The 7,271-nt window shown below is 44.2% G+C and overlaps 1 non-coding gene across 1 annotated transcript; it reads left to right on the plus strand.

The window, feature by feature from the left end:
• The first annotated feature begins 1,045 nt into the window (after positions 1-1,045).
• LOC117874000 lies at positions 1,046-1,259 on the plus strand. Its single transcript, XR_004644862.1, has one exon. It is a non-coding gene; the product is annotated as a small nucleolar RNA U3 (small nucleolar RNA).
• Positions 1,260-7,271: the final 6,012 nt, after the last annotated feature.

Raw genomic sequence — 7,271 nt, forward strand, 5'->3', positions numbered from 1 at the left:
TGCTATGTCCTCTCTTTCATTAAAGCCCCACTCAAAGCTCCTGATATTGACTGTTTATCCCAAAGCTCACTTTCTTCTTTAAGCTTCTGGTGTTGCTTGCTTTTGACATGCTCCTTTATTTTGTCATCGCGAGCGCTGATCTCAATGCTGCCGTACTTGCAGTGCAATGCATCCTCTTCACTCCTGTCTTTACTTGTCTTGAAAAGTTCTAAGCACGGGCTTTCTTGTTGGTACTCAGGTATAGATTTGCGTTTTTGATCCCAAATTTACCTTCTTAGCTTGTCTTTATCAGTGGGTGATTGATTGATTGATTGATTAAATTCAGCGCCGTGCTAAAAGGACGCAAAGAGATAGGCGGGCAGCGTCTCCTTGTGGGCCAATCATACCATGATATTAACATTCTTTGATTTTTCCAATCTCCACCCTATGTGGGTCTTTTGTGTTTTACACTGCAAGACTCCTTCAGTCTCAAAACTTCAAGATGCAATTGCATAAGTGTTAGTGTTTACCAAAAATAAGTACCTGAAAGAAATATTGAGAGGTTTGATAAAATATTGAGTGGTTTTATATCAATGCTCCTGCTCCCTGAAGAATAGTAAGCCTGGCCCTCGGGTTCAGGAAACACCCCTCGTTGGAGAGTCCGGCTTCCCCCTGCTGACTTTCTCCAGTTTGGTCTCTGGTACCAAAGAAACATGCTCTGGGTGTCCAAAACTGCATAGGCTGTTGTTTCTAGAGAGCTCTTGGCTTGTCCAGCAAGAGGATTGTTGTCTTAGGCATTGCAGAGAAGGGAGCAGGGAGAAGATTGGTGGAGTGGCCTGTCTGTGTCTTCAGTTTATGCAAATGAAAGGGGATGGCTACTTTGAGCATCTTTGCTTTGATAGGCAGCCTAGGGAAGGGGGCCATGGAGGGCAGAGTTGAGAGCCAAGATCTGTTCACGTGGGGCTTCTCGTAGTGCTCTCTCTCTGGTGAAGGTCAAATTATAGCAACCACCAGTTAGAGGACAATGCACCGGAATGGTCTTTGACTGGCAGGGGGCCTGTTCGTTAAGGTTATGCTTGTAGAGATCATTTTTCTAGTTGTTGACTGGGGAAGAGTGGTTGTAAAAGCTTGGCCTTGCTAGCCATGATGAAGAACTGTAGTGTTTCTTTCTGTGCATGATGATGGCAGTGAGTTTTGTTCTGTGACACCTGCTTTCTAATCTAGAAGAGTGCCCTGCTCTTCCTGATAAGAGCAGGGGAAGGAAACACAGTCTGAGTGGTTAGCTTTGATCATGTTCTGTTGGGTGTAGAAAAAAAAGTTTGTGTGCGGCTACTTGCTGCTGTACTCCTTGTGGGTTTGGTGTGCTGAGTTCTCAGCAGTCAAATGTTCCATCTGCTTTCAGGTGTTGTGTGACTGGGTGGCATCGATCAGCAGGCTTTAGAGAAGGGCTTTCTTTGTGTACATTACTGTGTCTCCATTATATCTTTGCTCCTAGTCTCTGCAATCAGCAGGTTTACCATAAAAAGGTTGTCTTTTATCTCTTGCTCGTTCTACTTCATCTCAATAGCTATTTCTCCTTCTTTGGCTGAGTCTGACAATGCTTCTCCCCCTCAGGAGCCGCGCCAGGGTTTTTGGCACCCTAGGCGGGGGGTGCGTCCTTCTGCGCTCCCTGAGATCGGCAGGATAGTAGCCAGTATTCCCACCATTCTTGCTCTCTGAGAGGCCTAATATATGTCCCCAACTCTAGGTTACACATTGCTGAGCTACAAAAGAATGAGGCTTTATTCACTTTGAAATCAACATACAAAAACCAATGGCCAAGATTTGGAAGGTCCAAAGCATCAGGAGACTCCTCAAAAATCAGACTAGACATCAGAGCTCCATTAACTCTTTCCATCATTTATCTATGAAAGCATTGTCATTGGCTTTCAGATACTTACTTTTATTCCCAGGGATTTTGCCAGCATTCCTGAGAATTTCTAGGGCCCGCTAATTCCTACCGCATAGTGTTTTCATGAAGCTCTTCTTTGGCAATAGTTATAAGAAACATGTAGGAAACAGACAGCGTAATTAGCCTTATTAATGATCTATTTTTAGGGCATCTGTACTCACTATGTTGTGTACCTCATTCAGAAGTCTCTAGAAAAGAGGATTCAGTCTCTTTGCTGATACAGACACCAGTAAGGATGAGTGAACACTACTCACTCAGATATGTAAACAGGGTCTGCATGAGCTCTCCTGAGTGAAGGGACTAGACACCATCTGACCCTTCTCTTCTCCACTGTGAAATAACAGAGCAGATTAAGAATTTTGTTATATGTCATAGAGCTGAAATCACTGATAATTAGTAACCTGCCTTGGGACAGTGTCTCTGATACAAGAAAGTGTGCATTAGGAGTGAGATGCTAACAGAAATCAGTGAGAGCTGTATTAAGCGGTGGGACCTCAAGACATCCCAGAGTGGCAGGTAGAGCAGGTCAGCGAGCGGAGTGGTGAGTAAGGGCTCTGACAGCAGAGCAAGCCAGGTGCTTCCCACCCCAGCCAGGGTGGGAGGTGAACTCTGCAGCTACATCTCTGAACTCTGGGTCTGCACTGACAGAGGACAACAACTGTGAGTGGGGTGCAACGAAGGGAGGGGCGTGTTAAAGAAACTTTTGGTTGCTGGATTCAAGACCCTGAGTCTTTTGTTTATGGTTTTATGCTTATGATGCCTGCTTGCGGCATTTTCCCAAATTCCCTCCTTCTATTAAAAGTTTCTTTTCTACACTCAGACTCTGTGCCTGTGAGAGGGGAAGAATTGCCTCTAGAGGCATCCAAGAGGTGGTGTATAATTGTTCCATGTTACTGGGTGGGGGGCTCGAGCCATTTTCTCTGTTTTATTGTTGAAAAGGAACCCTAGACATTGAACCCGGCCCTAGTTGCTGCCGGCTCCACTTGGCAGAAGGGTTACAGAATCCCTTCCTTTTCCTAAGTGTTCTTCCATATATAGACTGGAGTGGTCCCTTAGAATATATGCTAACTACTTATGCTAAACAATCTGTTCCACCTTGCATTTAGCTCGGATGCTCGGAGTACCATTCCCAGACACGAAGAAGAGCTCTGTGTGGCTCAAAAGCTTGTCTCTCTGACCAACAGACGTTGGCTCAATAAAAGATATCCTCTCACCCAACTTGTTGTGCTAATATCCTGGGACAACATGGCTACAACTGCACTGCCTATTAGCAAAACATTGATCCTGCTTAGATAAAATAGTAATTGTTAACAAAACAAAAGACTTTAAGGCCAGAGACAAACTGGGCTGGAGGCATTTGGCTCAGGGGAAGTGCAAATAAGAAGGTGGTGTGATTGTGTCTTAAAAAAATATCCTCCCCCACACACTGTCACACTAGAGACTTTCAGAGGGGATGCTCTCTTCCTTCAGTGCCAGAAATTCCATGCAGGACACTTTCAAAGAGAGTAGGATTGTTTTTTTTAATATATATATATATATATATATAAAACTGTTCTTGTTTCTCCCTTGCCGGAAATAATATTCTTGTTTCCTATTTTTCCAACACGTTCTCACTGTCACAACGTTTCCCAGTTGAGAACAACTGTGTGAAGATGGGGCTTCATGTCACATTCACCGTTTTTAACCTTTTCTGATGAGGGGGGAAAAAGAGGGAGAGAAAAAATGGGAAAGAAAAAGTGGGGGTGCAGAATCCTGAAAATGGAAAACTATTTTTTGGTTTTCAAAACGGAAAGAAATCATTTGCAGTTCAAACACAATGAAAATATTTGTTTCATTTGATTTAGAAAAATTCTTGTGGGAAATTTTCCATCTGACAAATTTCAAAGAGGAATTTTTCTCACAAACGTTGCACAGGAAATAGAACCAGTTCTATTACTGAGTGATTGGCACTGATAGACCAAGCACTTGGTTTCCTCCCAAAGGGCCTGGTATCCCTGTTTGTATTCAAAGCATCCACCTAAATGCAAAAACAAGAAATGTTTAAAAAAATTAGCTACAGGAGGGCAGACACAGTCTGTGAGAAGCAAGAGAAGGGCTAATTTGTGTTGCTGGGACCCTGATTGGGCATAGGGGCACATGTTAACAATGCTAGGGACTCCAGGAGACACAGTCATTGCTCAGCCGAATGAAACTCCAGAGGTAGGAGTTTCCCTAAATTCTCCCAACTCCAAGAGTCCATAGGAGGACTGTTCCCAGTCTTATTAACTCTAGTGGTGTCTAAGGCAAGATGGCTGCCATTGGAATGGGTAAGTGTTGGGTATGGGAAGTGGGAAGAAAGCCTGAAGGAGCCAGCATTGGATATAGGGACATGGTTGGTTGTAGACTCTGGGGAAGGCATTGGATGCTGGAGGAGACTGTGGTACATGTCAGGAAGGCCAAAGATGAAAACAGGAAAAGGGAAGTTAGGAGGTTTTCGCCAAAACACAGCAAAGGTGGTTTCCATGATAGCATTGACTAAATTCTTAGAGACAGCTACTCACTACAATTTCTGTCCTTTCCAGGTGTTGCCAAGAAAACAGAATTCACTGCAAATGCAGATTCATACCAGGGAGGAATGAATCAGAACAGTTTAACCTGAAAGTCCTCCCCAATCCAGTGCTGTTCTGGAAATGAACCCAGAGTGACTCTTCGGAAGGTTCTGGAATGTTCTTTTTTCTCTTCAACATCATATATTTTGCCTAGCTCAACATTTGTGGGGTGAAGCTGAGTCTGTGCCCTGGAACTGCCATAACCTTGTAAGAGTGCTTGAGGAGACCTCTTCCCCAACCACCCATTCCTGAGTGAGAGACTGGGATAGAAAAGTACTCACCTGCTAGTGTAGCTGATACTAATCTTCTCCTCACAATAGTATCCAGCTGCCAGCTGCTAGAGGCCAAGCTTCTTGCGATGTCTTAAACATAAACCTTTGCTTAACAGCTGGAGTGCATTTTCATGAGTCTCTGTTATATTATCTTCAACCTTAGGAGTTTGTAGGACTAGTGAGTGGGGCTAGTCTAGGGGAGAGGGGAGATAGGTGTGTGTAGAGACTAGGAAGCATATTTTAACAATTAGCCAGATCCAGAGGACAAATACCTGTCGGGGATGGTCTAGATAATACTTAGTCCTGCCTTGAGTGCAGGGGACTAGACTAGATGACCTCTCGAGGTCCCTTCCAGTCCTATGATTCTATGATTGCCCAGTGAGATCAATGGAAATTCTTCTATTGACTTCATTGAGCAGCAGATCAGTCTCAGACTCAGGGCAAACTAACAGCCTTTGCCAATTAAAATGTCCAAGCTCACCAGGGGGAGTTTCTCCCAACTCATAGAAAAGGCTATGGCTGTCAGAGTGGTAAAGACTAGTCAGGGTCTCAGACCCAACCATAACAATAATAACATGGAAAGGGTCAGAGGTGAGATCAGGGACGGTGATAAATGATCTTTAAAGGAATACTGAATATGAGGAAAGAAAAATCAATTTTGAGTTTGAGTTGAACTTCCGAATCTCTCATGGGTTTTGGGGGTAGGGGGGCTTGAAATTAGGCACAATCCTAGAGATGATACTATGAACATAAATAGGAGAATTCTGAGTATGAGAGACTATAGATCTCACCTGAACAGAAATTCTGTCCTGGTCTCGCCCTCTTGCAATAGGAAGTGTTTATGCCACACTGTGCAGGAAATGAGAATTTTCATGCGTTAACTGTGATGTCATATATTTATATCACAAAGCTGGTTCAGTATTCAGTGTGTGTAATTAGCACAAAAACTGATGAGGCATATGGCAACTGTGCACTAATTTATGAAAGGTGCAAACACCAAGAAGGGAAAGAAATTTGATAGGGTGTTACAAGGGCATTTAAGTAGGAATAATGGGATGAACCTGAACAAAAAGAAATCGTAGGTTAAATATTAAGAAATTCTTCCTAGCAATGTAATCTGAGTGAAGACTAATCTTTCAATTGGAAATCCATTCCATCCCATCTCATCAATCTACCTAACTCTTAGATAATCAACTCTGACTTCTATGCCTGCTACTTATAATCACTTAACATCTGTCTTTCTGTAGTTAATAAATCTGTTTTATAGCTTACCTAAAACAGTGTGTTTTGGCTGAAGTGCTTGGGAAATCTCAGCTCAGTTTACAAAGGCTACTGTGTGTTCTCTCCACATTGAGGGAGGGGTGGACTGGATAATGAACATACACTGGTCTGGCTTCTAACCAGTGTTAGATGGTACAGTTCTGGGGTGCAAGGCTGGGAGCTGTGGGGAATTGGCTGGAGCTTCCCTATTGATGGTTCATGAGTGGTTGAGGGATCATTCACATAACACAGTTATGCTTCCTGGATTGGGCCCCACAGGCAAAGGAATATTTACCTCCCCCCAGGTTGTGCATCATTCTGGAGCTTAGACAGCTGGATGCCTGGCATGGGGCTGCAGTGGGCATGCCCAGAGGCAGAACATAGATGCTTTGGGAACTTTTACTGTAAAAATTTAAACTTGCTTGGCACTTAGGCACCTACAGTGTTTGGCAGTAGCTGAGTGGAGGATTGTGAATTCCAGGAGGGTTTGATTGTGGCATTTAAGCACCTAAGGGGGCTGCTCTCAGGCCCCCACCCACCCTGGGCAGGTGGAGGGTTCATGGCTCCCCACAGCTTCCCAAGCTCCCCAGGCTGGGCTCTGCTGGGCTCACGGGGAAGAGAAGGGGCAGGTGGGCTGAGCCTGTGGTAAAAAGTGGATGGGCCATGCCCCTTGGCCCCCCCCCGTTTGTGTGGGTATGACAGGGTCTTCAGGCTGCAACCTGGACTATGGGACCACTGAGCCCTCTATCCCACCAACCTGGGGTATCCCTCTCACACTGCAATGCTGTCAAGCCACAAACCTCTGGCAGGTACTGCACTTACACAGACATACATCACAAGAAGGTTGGCCTCTAGCAGCTGGATATTATTGTGAGGAGGACATCAGTCTCAGCTGCACCAGAGTGAGAGTACTAATGACTGGAAAATGTAAGCAGTTTTGTTCCTACAAACTAGGCCTATCCTGCCCCTATTAATTAACGTACAAAACATCACAAATACCAGCTACAGCACTCTCTTTATGGAATTGGTAGTTTAAATTCTAGAACACAATGACAATACTGAGGGATGGTCACTGAATTAATCCCATCTCTCAAGTGTATGCAAGTGCTTTGTATTCAATTCATAAGTCACAATGAACTAGATTCACAAAAGGACTTCGGTGCCTAAATGCCACAATCAAACCTCACTGGAATTCACAATTCTCCACTCAGCTACCGTCTA

This window comes from Trachemys scripta, chromosome 2 (assembly GCF_013100865.1).
Source record: "Trachemys scripta elegans isolate TJP31775 chromosome 2, CAS_Tse_1.0, whole genome shotgun sequence".
Classification (NCBI taxonomy): Eukaryota; Metazoa; Chordata; order Testudines; family Emydidae; genus Trachemys; species Trachemys scripta.